The sequence below is a fragment of the Mesitornis unicolor genome, unplaced genomic scaffold, assembly GCF_000695765.1.
Source record: "Mesitornis unicolor isolate BGI_N332 unplaced genomic scaffold, ASM69576v1 scaffold43745, whole genome shotgun sequence".
Taxonomy (NCBI): domain Eukaryota; kingdom Metazoa; phylum Chordata; class Aves; order Mesitornithiformes; family Mesitornithidae; genus Mesitornis; species Mesitornis unicolor.
The window spans coordinates 22839-35068 of record NW_010188332.1 but is presented as its reverse complement, the minus strand read 5'-3'; positions in this window follow the sequence as shown (position 1 = coordinate 35068).

Sequence of the window (12230 nt, the reverse complement as noted above, 5' to 3'; positions counted from 1 at the left end):
CCTGCTGACTATGACAGTACGGTTTATTCCACAAAAATGTTTATTTAAACAACTGATTTTTTTAAAGAATTATTTCCATCCAATATTTAAAGACTTGAATTTTATTTAAACTTGAAAATGACTTTGCCTTAACTTTTGTACAAGACAGCTTAGAGTTAATGAGGTCTGACCCCGTGGAGGGTTAGCGTGAGTGGAATACAGAATTACTCAGTTACAGTATGTATCTATTGTCACTGGTCTTACTGGGTAAACATACTGTAGTACAGGAACTAGCAGCAGTTTTTGTAATATACCTTAAAGATCTTAAACAGTTGATCTTTTTCAGATTGTTGAAAAACCTGTAAATGCAAATAGTCAATACTGTATTAAATATGTGCACTTGGAAGTGTGTGCTTTGCTTGTACAGTTGTAAATAATCAGAACATATAAAAAGGTACCCTAAAGAAAAAAATCTGATAAAAATTATTGATATTATAAATGTTGCTGTTGAGCTGGATGTAGATAAACTAAATGTTGTGGTTTGAATATTACTTTAATTTGTTGTTTTTTCTTTCTCTTATTTTATTCTGGTGTGCTGAACTGACTCTGCCTCTTCACTGCAAAAGGGAAACGGAATGAAAGTCTTATTTGAAAGCCCTCAAGTGTTTTCCTAAGTCCCTCCAAAAACAAGCGATTTAACCAAATCAAGTGTCCTGCGATGTAAATAGCAGATTTCAGCAGACAGACTGTAATTTTTAAGTCCTTAATAAAATCAAATTTAATTGGTAAAAAAACCTTTGACTGCTACAGAACTATACAATGAAGCTTACCTGTCTGCTTTCAAGAATATCAGCGCTTTCCTTAGCGTATGGTTCATACAACTGTAAAGTAACTCTAGAAGTTGACTCCTGATAAATTTCCTGTTACAAGCATCAACTGGTAACTGGTTGACCTTTAAAATCCAGCCTGTTGTATGCTGCAGAATTGGTCAAAATAGGACACGCTGGAGTCTGTTGATTTTTCTTGTTTGAGCAGCGCACTTTGTGCACGCGGCGGGAGGAGATAGGACTCTGACCATCCCCAAAACCACTGAACCAGTTCTGTCTTGGATTTTGAATACGCTTTTCCTTTCCCCAGCGGCAGTGAAAACGGTAGCTAGATGTGTGTATGGTTTCGGCCAGCTGTATGATTCATTTTGTTTGTCTGCTGCAAGTGAAAGGCTTTACCAGCTGCAAACCATCGCGAGCGGCTCCTTCCAGCGACCGCGTGCGGCTCGGCGTCGCGCTCGGCTGGTGCCTAAGGTGAAATACTGAGACCAGCAGGATGTGTTGTGCTGTTCTAATGTATTCTGCTGCCGTTTGTGCTAGGTCAATACACTGTAATTACTGCTTACCCAGCAACGGTCTGTTGCTTCGAAAGTTTAAACTTTCCTCTGATGTGGTTTTTATAGCTTTTTTAAAAAGAAAAAAAAGTGACACGCCAAATAGCTGTGTAATATACAACTTATCCTTACTGCGTTTTACTTTGAGATTTATCTTTTTTTACCACTCAATGACAAAATGGAGTTTTCGGAGTAGAGTTGTGAAGTTGCATGCAGACTGTTGCTACGATACATAGAGAGATTAAAATGTGGCTTTTAAAGTGAAAAACCTCCCAAAAGCAGTATCTGAGTTAAAGGTTCGGGGATACAGCAATTAAAATTGGCATTTACCTTGTATGATTGTGTGGTGATGCTTTTCATTTTGAAAACAAGCCTAAATGGGGTCTGAGACTCTTCTTCCAGGAACTTAAAAAAAAAAAAAAAAAAAAAAAAAAAAGAAAAACAAACCCCAAAGGTTGCTTTTAAAACCTCATCTTGTTTCAGATCAGTCCCCCACCCTGACGCTGTCATTTGCCACGGTGAAACCTGTGGAGAGTGGCACACTTCTGGCGTTGCTGCGTTACCCTTCAAAGACGTGAGCGGCTGGCGCAGGAAGGGCCTTGTTTGAGTGCGGTGCAGTGTATCGGGAGCAACAGCTGACTGTAATGGTGCACACCTATCTCTGCATCTCCTTCAGCTCGCTACAGTCAGGGGTTGATGTGCTTTGTAACCTATTACACTACAGCAGCAGACAATCGAAGATTTCCAGGGAGACCTAACAGCTGCCAGCTCATGAAATAGAAGTGTAATATGGGAGCCTTCTGGAGGGTTTTTGTTTTTGTTCTTCTTCCATTAAGACTGGAATCAAGCTTACATGTAAACTATCAGTAATTTAAGTTTCCTTTTGTGTCATAAAATGTAAAACTGTCTAATTTGAAAAAAAATATGTAGGTTATGAAAAATAAAGATTTAGGCACTGTTGAATTCCTGATTTTTTTAATTAAACCTTTCTTCAGCAGTATTTTTCATTACCTTTTGTCTTTTGCTCCCATTTTTGGAAATAGCATATTTCTAATTTTGGGAAAAAATTCTTTGCTTGCTTTACTGTTCAGCACAGCTGTTGTGACCATCGCCTAAGGCTCTGTAGCCACAGCAAAAACACTTATGACTGAGGGCAGCAATCTCTGTCTCTTAGGTAACTATAGCTGGGTAAGTCTTTTGAAAACAAACACACAAAAACCTGATGTGATGTTTTGTTTACCAGAGGTTATCATCTTCATTAGTGGTTTTCTCAAATTAGATAAGGCCTTGACTTGGTCTTAAATGTGGATTTTAGAGTTTGGGTTAGTGGTCTGGTTGCATGGATCTCAAATCTGGAGGTCTCCTGGGATTATTTTTGGCTTTGTCTGGTTTTAGAGGTTATCCTGGTCATACTTCTGGCATATCCTCCGTCTAAGTAAAATATCTATTTTGGAAATACTTTAAACCCTTTGTGGTTGGTTTTTTGAGGGGGTGGTTTGGGTTTGGGTTTTGGGTGGTTTGGGGGTTTTTTAGGTTTGTGTCTCATTCAGTTATATCTGTGTCCGCTTTGTGCTAGTTTTCCCCAGAACGAAGTGATGTTAGGTGATGGCTGCACCAGTGTTCATGGTGAATAAATTTGTTTTGTTTCCTCTTGGGCATGAGGAGAAAAGAGATTCAGTGGAAGATTACATGCAGTTGAGTATCCAGAGATAACTTCCTGTCACAGAAACTGTGACTGACTGCATTTTGATCCTTAGGCTTCTTTAGAAGAAAATTATTTTATGAAGTTTTATGTTTTCTAACATACTTTTATGTCCCAAAAACCTCTGGAAGTTAAAACCTCCTGTTGATTATAATGGCTGGGCTTTTATGAGTGCAACCACTAAAGTTAGGAAAGTGATTGAATTTCAAACTTTGGTGGTTTATAGTGGTTATTTTGGTGTTTTTATATGATTTTATTAATCCCTGCTTCTGAGAGAACAAGCTGTACAGCAGTACAGTGCCCCGGTGCCATCCTGTTATGGTGGCTCAGTTACTGCAACATCCACTCTGAGCATGGATATACATCCTTCATGTAATTCAGTGTTCAACTGAAGTTCATCAAATGGAAATTTGCTGCCATTGAAGTGGTGCGTGGAATAATGTTACTGAGCTGTTAATGCCAGATGAGCAAAAAATGCTGTGAAAAGGTTGGCCTACCTGTGCCTTAGCATGGCCTGCTTTTCTGTTTGCTCCCTCACATCATCAGCACACTGGTCTGTCTGGAAAGTAACCGAGGAAGAGGGGTTTTTGAGGTTGGTTGGTTGGTTGGGTTGTTTTTTTAAAAAAAAAAAAAGGTCAGAAGCTGCTGTGGTACCATCAGCAGACTGGAGGAAGGGGCAGGGATATGCAGTTGGTACCTAGAGGAGACTGGTGCAGTAGTGACCCTGGCAGGGACAGGGCCTTACACCAGCTGAAGCAAACCGAGCGTGTGTACAACTGGGTTATGACAGACTGAGGCGCGAGATTTTGGTTTAGACATAGCCTTGCTTGTGCTGCTGTGTGTGTTGTGTTATCACAGCCCAGGTGAACGTGGCTCAACTCGACAAGCTTGGTCACTTGAGCCTTATTTTCACAACGGGAGAAGAAGGAAGGAAAAAGGATCTTGTATTTGCATTTGACTTTTTGGTTATTCTTATGTACGAGCAGTAAATGTGTTAAATCTTGAATCTGTCTCATGGTGATAGACTATCAGAAGTGTTTGTGCATCGTCCTGTCACAACTGGTTTGGGAGCAGTTCGCTGTTGTGCAAAATGGAGGGCAAAATGTGTATGTGCTGGGGGAAGGGAGTCCTAAGAGAAAATCGTCCCCTAATCTCTCTTAAATTCTCATCAGTTTGAAGAGCAGATTGCTTTGTGTGTTTGTGTTATGCACACACGGTGTGGAAACCATTCTGCAGTCTGAGAGCTTTACATCCCATTTACTGCAGCAGGCGGTTGTCTGCAGTAGTAAATCTACCATGGCTGAGGATGCGCTGAGGAAGGAGGGATAAATGGATTAATTTAGAGTTGTAAAACATACCAAAGCTGGAGAGCTCACTGAAATCCACATGGATTAATTCACTGGTACCTACTAAAATGTCTCCAGTGTCTTGCAAAACTGGAACCAAAGTGGTGTGTATGCTCTCTGTGCAGCATGAGATGTTGGCCCAGGCAGAACACAGGGGTGAGTTTCAGCAGGTCGAGCGTATCCGACTGCCTCATCTCCAAGGCTGAGAGCCTCTTCAGGAACTTCAGTTTAGAGGCTGGAGCACATGTGAGAAAGCTTCATCCTCCTTGCTTTTGTCTCTGACTTCCACTTACTTAGCTTGGGCTTGGGATGTTGGCGTGCAGCAGCGATGAGCACGTGCACTGTGTGGCTCACAGCTCCCACCAGCCAGCCCTGTGCCCTGGGGGAGGGAGCTGCAGGCCTCACCAGGACAGGAGGGTGACAGGACACACTGCATGGGGGGATCAGAGGCTGGGAGATGGGCAGTCAAACATGTTCTGTCGTGCAGCTCTCTTTCCTAAATGTCACTTCTCGGGGATCCACGGTACATGTGGTTAGCCTTGCTCTTACTCCTCTGCAAGGACGAATGTGGTTTCTATCTTGCTTCCCTTTAGAAATAGGATGTGTAAGACACTTAGTCATTTTTTTCTCTCCTAGTATGTTCTTCTCCTCCTTCCCTCTAGCAATTCAGTGGTTTTGAGAGTGAGAGCTGCATCGCTTGTGGAAGATGGCAGCTGTTGATCCCTGCTCCCAAGAATTATACCCGTTTTCAAAAATACAGTAGGCTCAGCATGTTGAAGCATTTCTGTTGAAGCATTTCTGTTTGCTGGAGCTTTTCTTTTTGCATTTCTGTTTGCTTTGCTGTTTTTAGTTGTTTTAGAGGTTTTTTTGTCCCACTTGTTAAAATAAATTTGGTACTCAAAGGTGGATTATTTTGATAAGTGTCAACTCCCAGGCTCTAGGTTCCCAGACTGTGATCTATACAACAAATCTTAAAAAGCGTGCTCTACCTTTGAGTATTTACAGCTGTTGCTGGGTTTATGGTGTTTGTCCGATACAAAGTTTTTAATTTCTGTTTGCTGGAATCTGTATACTTCCTCTACATACTGGCAAATGCTAGCTCCATCCCGAGTCTACTCATGGTGGTGCTGAGTAAGATGCCTGCCTTGAAGCTATGACAAACAAGAGCTGGAGAGACCTCTTGGTTCAGACGGGGCACTGACGTGAGTGATTTCACAGAATCACAGAATATTAGGAGTTGGAAGGAACCTTGAAAGATCATCCAGTCCAACCTCCCTGCCAGAGCAGGATCACCTTGCTCAAGTGATTCTTCTAAAGAGCGTATTATTAAATAGCTTGTTTTAAGGCATCTAAATTGAATGACCAGATCTGAGTAAGAACTTAAATTCCTAACAAAAATAGTTACATTTCCCAATAATATTTCCCCAAATTCCATCCAGCTCTTCCACTTACATGTTGAAATGGAAGCTGAGTTACTTGGGTAACCGGTCGAAATTTTGACTATTGACCATTTTACAACACACCGTTATTTCTCTTTTAGGAACACAGGCAGCATGAAACAGTGCCCTGGGTAGGCAGGGCCAAGGACTGACAGAAGATGCTGGTGTTTCATGGCAGCACACGGGACCTGCCACTACCGAATAAATGCCAAACAGCCGTAGAGTCTTCCTAGTGTGACGTGATGTGTTGCTTGCATGCAGATGGGGATCTCCCTGTGCCTTCCAAGCATGTCCTGAGTTGGAACACGTTTGGCTGTGAGCCTTCAGGCCATAGGCAATCCTGGTGATTCAGCAGCACTAATGGTGTGCTCCTCAACCACCTTCAGGCATTTGGCAGCATTTCCAGGGACATCTAAGTGTTTCCTGGCTTGATTCCATTTCTGTAAGAACTGGTGGTTTAAAAATAAATAAAAGGCATTGTGTAGTAAATAGAAACAAAGCAGACTGCAGTGTGCTTTGCACCAGGAAGAGAATGGCAGGCTTAGCCAGGTGACTGCAAGGTCTTCTCATGCTCTATGGAGATGTGAGCACCATGACTGCAAGACACTTCTCCATGGAGATGTATAAACATTTCTGTTGATCTCCTCTGCTTCTTACAGTGTCCTTCCCTTCCTTATTCACAGCTGACAAGTCAGACTGATCTCAGCATGGTAAAAACTCCCAAGCAAATTATGCTAGAATTGCCTCATAAGCAGTTAAATGGGAGATTGTGTTAGGCTGTTGTCTGCTAATACAGCATAAAAGAGTAAGGAATGTGTATATAATGTGCAGAAATTAAGTTATAAACTACTAGGCAGTGGTTGGGACTCAGCTTGCAGATGTACATAAATTGAATTGTCTGCTTAGTCCAGGGAGATTGGATCAATAGGCAATGGAGCCTGGAGCCGTTCATCTGCATCCTGATCAGCTGAATTTTGATCCTGCATCTTGAGCAGCTCTTCAGGCTCTGCTGAAATATGGGTACATGCAGATACTCAGCTCATATAGACACCTCCACCTGGATGTCTTGATCTGTGAACTCACATCCATACATGAACTTGGCCAAGTGAAACAGTTATTCATTAATATAAAAATACACAGCACATTTTTAGTGGCCTGAGTGACAGAAAATTGTCAGTCTTAGTTTGGAAGTGGCTGCAACTCCATAACATGTTTTTGGATTTGCTATTAAATCTTTACTTAGATGCAGATACCATAAAAACTACAGTATCATAGAGTAATTCTGGTCCAAAGGGATCTCATGAGATCTTTGGTCCAACGTCTTTCAAAGCAGGATTGGAGCAGGTTTCTGAGGGCATTATTCAGTTGGTTCTTGAAAATCTCCAAGGATGGACAACCTCTCTGAGCAATCTGCTCCAATGTTTGTCTGTTCTCATGAAGAGTGCCCTTCTCCTTAAATCCTTGTGCCTGTTCCCTCCTTCTGTCCTGTACAGAGCCCAGCTCTGTGTTCCTGATGGTTTCCCATAGGGAGGGCAGCAGCTATGTTTCTCCCAAGCCATCCCATCTCTAGACTGACCAGGCCAAGCTCCCTCAGCTTCTGCCCAGGGTGAGTGCTCAGCCTCACCACCACCTTGGTGATTTCCTCTGAACTGGCACCAGTTAGAATTGTGTCCAGTTTGCTGATGTTCTTCTTTTTTTGGGAGCCCAAAGCTGGACCAAACACTCCAGCTGCTGTCTACCTTTTAGCACTGCTCCACACAAAGGAGAATGATTCCAGTTGTCTTTTACCTTTGCATGCCTGGAGACTTAGCAAATTTCCGAAGCCCACTTCTTTTAAGAGGTTGTGTAGTACTTGACAAAGTCTAGTGAGGTGCAGTGGCTGCTGCTGAGTGCTGCTTCTCTGGGTTTTTTCTTGTACCAGTGGCTGCTATTACTAGACAGTAATTTTTTGAAAGTATGGGCTGCCTTCTCAGTGTAATAGGGGAAAAAAGTCTAGAAAGTCCTTCAGGAAATGCCGAGTCTATTGCCTGGGTCTTGTCCCCTCCATCCCAGACAGCTTATTTGGGGTTTTAAAAAATTTTGTTTCTATGATGAAGTGACCTTCCCAAGCAATCCAGTCCAGTGATGTCCTGCCCTTACCCTGCTCCCAGTCTCCTCCCCTATCCACCTTCAGGCAGCTGCCCTGGCTCTTCTCGCTGCTCCTCTGGAGCACAGGGAAGGAGTCTGAACCAGGGGAAAAGCTGAAGAAAATCACAGCCCTGAAGAATGAGGCTTTTTGCTCCTCTTACTGTGAGGAGGGTTGCCTCAATGCACCCCTGCGTGGCCAGCAGCAGCTGAAGGCCATGGCCAGCAGTGAAGGAGAGAGGTTGCCCAGGCTGCCTGTTCTGCTGTCCCACCAGCCCGGCCTTGCTGGCCCTGCCAGCAGAAGAAATTGGAGTGTTTTGTTGAACATCTCTCCCATGCTGGCTCAAGTGAGATGCTTTGCTGACATTGAAGTAAGAGGCTCATCCCCTGTTGGAATTGTAAAATACCGTTTATAAAAATAATGTAGTAGTAATGCTGGTTTGCACTGCAGCTGGTATTTAATCTGGTCAAACAGAAACAGCAGAGAATTTGTACAAGTGGTGTGTTCAGTGTTTTGGCACTTACTTTGGCTGTATTACCAAAACGAAAGACTGTATCTCTTTAGCCTTAAGGATGACTTTTGGCCAAAGATGTACTGTAGTAATCTACTGCCCCAAATGCTTTTTTGCCTGCATCTGAGAATACTTTGCTAGATGGAGCAGTTGCTTTCTCAAAGCGTTCTCCTTCAAGGACTAGGAAATTAGCCCCGTCTTCTAAATACACTTCTAGTGCATTAAACCATTGACAAATGCAGCATAGCCATTCTAAACTAATTTGTCTTAAGTGGGCATCTGATGACTCAATTTATCTGAACTTTGTCATTTGGATGTGGCTCAGCTGCTCTGTTCAAAGGAAATAATCTGGATGCATGTGCAGTTCCTTGCTCTCAGCACTGGTGTGGGACTGTACAAGAAAGGGCTGAGCTAACGCAGATAAACTCTGATTTGATGGAGACAAAGAGCAGGCATGGGGTTGATCACTGCACATTGCTTGTTCCCTGGTGGTAACCGTGAGTCCAAGCCCAGACATCTGGAGAGAAAGCAGTGTTCTCTTAGGAGGGTGTCTTTCCAAAGAAACAGCCACCAATGTTGCTAAATCAACTAAGTGTCTCTCAACCACTCCACTTTTACTTAAGACCATCCTTAAAAAAAGGGATTTGCCAGAGCTAGGAAACTGTGATGCTATTTGGAATATATTGATTCTAAAAATTACTAAAATGTGCCATTAAATACTAAATTATATGTAATTTCTCTTTGACCTCAGAAAATGTGGTTTTTACTAAGCATGAAATCTGCAGGTAAAAATTTGTAGGATTGTTTTTATATTTTTCAGTTTTTGAGAGAGTGTCCAAAATACTATTGGGCATAATAAATAAACTGGATATAATAATAAATTGCTTAACAGCCTGGCACACCAACCCTCTCCCATCAGCCTCCAGTGGGGAGCTCTACATGTGGCTTCTCGATGTTCTTCTCTGTGGAGGGCCCAGGTGAACCATCCACAAGATGTCAGCTTCTACCCAGAGAGATGCAGGAGCCGTTTGGCGTCAGTGATACAAAAAGTCATTTTATGAAGCACTTCAGAGATACCTGCAGCACGTTCTCATGCACAGATGTCTAAACGAACGCTCTGTGTTACGCTGTCTATTGTTAACTAGAGTAAGCCCATGTTGGGAAGTTTTAGTCATATTTTAAGGAGAAAGCACTGATGCTTTGACTAAAAGAATTTGTTCTTACAAATACAAAGAAAATTAATACTTTCATTCACATTTGAATGAGTTTACCTCTACCAGTTTCTCTTGTCTTCTATTTAGGGAGGTGATTGGTTGGTTCAATCACTCTCCCTGACCCTATCTCAAGCTCTGGAGTAGAGGTTGGACCTGTGCTGCTGGGCTTCAGCTTAGGATAACTTCTGGTACCTGGGAGGGAATTTCCAGACCTCTCCAGGTTAAGGTTCTTTTTAGTGATCTGGGCTATAATAAGAATTTTGAGAAGACTTGTTAGGAGATCTGAGTAGAGCTGGTAAGAGCTGGGTTATTGCTGGGGAGAGAATACAGGTTATGGCTGTGGGGTAAAGGGGCTTTAGTCTTCCTTCATCTGGTAGCGTTATGAGAAGGCAGCGTTAATACGGAGACACGTAGGCTTGTGAGCCCAGGGCTGGTGCAAGGGGCATCCACTTCTGGTGAACCCAGGGACACTCAGAGCTTCTCCCAGCGGTGTTTGGACTGGCATGAATCAGAGGTTCCCATTGCACTGGTTTGGGTTCATTAGTTTCAGCAAAGCACCAGCTCCTGGCTGTTGTAGCTCTCCCTGAGCAGACAGGTATCATTCTTTGCTAGTACAAAACATTTAGGAATTTCAGCATGTTTTATTGGATTTCATTATTTTCTAATTAAACTGTCCAAGCTTAAAATGCTAGATCTATGTGTACATGTACCTGAATAACTGCTGCTGGCCTGGTCTTTCCAAATCTGGTCATTAAGATTTCCAAACCTTAGTTGTCCTCTCCCCGTAGCGTTACATATTCTCATAGTACAAACTATATTTTAACTAATGCCATTAAAAGCAAACAAAAAAAAAGGCAGGAAGTCTGGGTCTTCACTGGCTAAGGCTGGTGATGAAGGACTTGCTGTGGAAGCTGCTGCCTCGTTGTCTACGGCATTTATTGAGCATGGGCCATGCTGGTTCCTCCTGGCCTTCAGTCTACAACTCTCTGCAGAAACATCCCTGCCCTACGCTCTCTTGAGCAGATGGTTTGGCAGATGAAGAGCGGAGATGCGCTACTTCTGGAAGTGCCTTGTTGGTGCCAAGAAATCTTTAAAAGTGAATTGGAGGAAGGGAAATGTGCAAGAAAGTGCAACAGAATGGGCTGAAACTTCTGGGCAAGGAGCTCTGTGCTGGAATGATGCACAGGGTGGTGACTGGGGTGGAGCAGTGTGGTCTGCGGAGCAGTAAATTGATTCTAACTGAAGGAAAAGTAGGAAAAGAAGGAAATGTGTGAGCTGAGCCGCACAGGGCTGGGATGGTCTCTGCTGTGCTGAACACGCTGCTGTTTGCTTCCTGGGGTGGGGAGTTTGCACTGCTTCCCTGTGTTAGATGAGGATAACATCAGCTGAGAGTCCCTTCAAATACTGTGGCACAAAGAACACAGAAACATCTTGGGCAGTGTGAATGTTGATGTGTCAGGTGGGAAAAATTAAAATAACAGAGAAGGCAGCTGAGAAAAGGGATGGGAGATGGGATCACAGTGATTTCAGCGATGTCTAGCAGAGAAGAAAGGATACTGACAGGTCAGGTTAAAAACAAGGATACAGAAGGGAGTTTACAAGCCGAGACAGAGGAAAGCTCTCTGTGTGCGGTGTAGCTCTGGGGTTTGTTATGGATTTCGGAGAACAGTGACTCACGGCTGGTCCTGGGGCTCTTAGTGGCAGAAGAGTTGATGTCTTGCGCAAGACGCCTTCAGCACCGTAAGCCGACGTCCATGAATAGGTACCGCAGCAATGGACGTGTTCTGCTGCCTATGGGCACGGTGCGGGAAGGGACCTTTCTGCCTTCCCCCCCTCTCCCCGGAGCCTGATGGGCTGCGATAACCCACTTAGCGGGAGCGTGGGCTGCGGGTGATGGCGTCAGAGTGACGGGAGGGACGCGGCTCCTGCCATATCCTCAGCGCTACGGCACTAAAAATAACCCCCTCCCACCCACCCCTACGGCACTAAAAACACCCCCCTCCCACCCGGGGAGCCGCTGGCTGTGCCGCTCCCCGGCGTCTGTCAGCGCCGCGCTGCCGCAGCTGATGCTCTGCGCTGCCTCCGAAGCGTCTGAGTCACCGGGGACCAGGCCCAGGGAATCGGATGTTTTTTGCACGGCAGAGGACACGGGGGAGCCGTGGAGCCGTCATCGGGCCCTGCTGCTGAAATTTTAGGGGCTAAGGCACCCGTGGCAAGCAGCTCCTCTGGGCGCCAAGCTGGGAAGCGGAGATTTTGGCCAAATCAGCACCAGTGGCTATGAGCTGTAGAGTGGGTTTAAGTCGGCGTGGCTGGTACAGATCCATGAGACCGCACTGGGTGAAGGGGGCATCTTTGCTGCAGAGCTTGGGCAGGCCTGCAGCTGGGCTAGGCCAGGCAGGAGGAGATCCCAGGCAGAGCCTGTCCTAGGACAGTACCAGAGGTAGTGGAGGTGGTGGCTGCCTCCATGGGCCATGTTGGGTCCCTGCTGCACTCACTGCTCAGTGCTCTCAGTGTGTGCAAAGATGGACTGGGG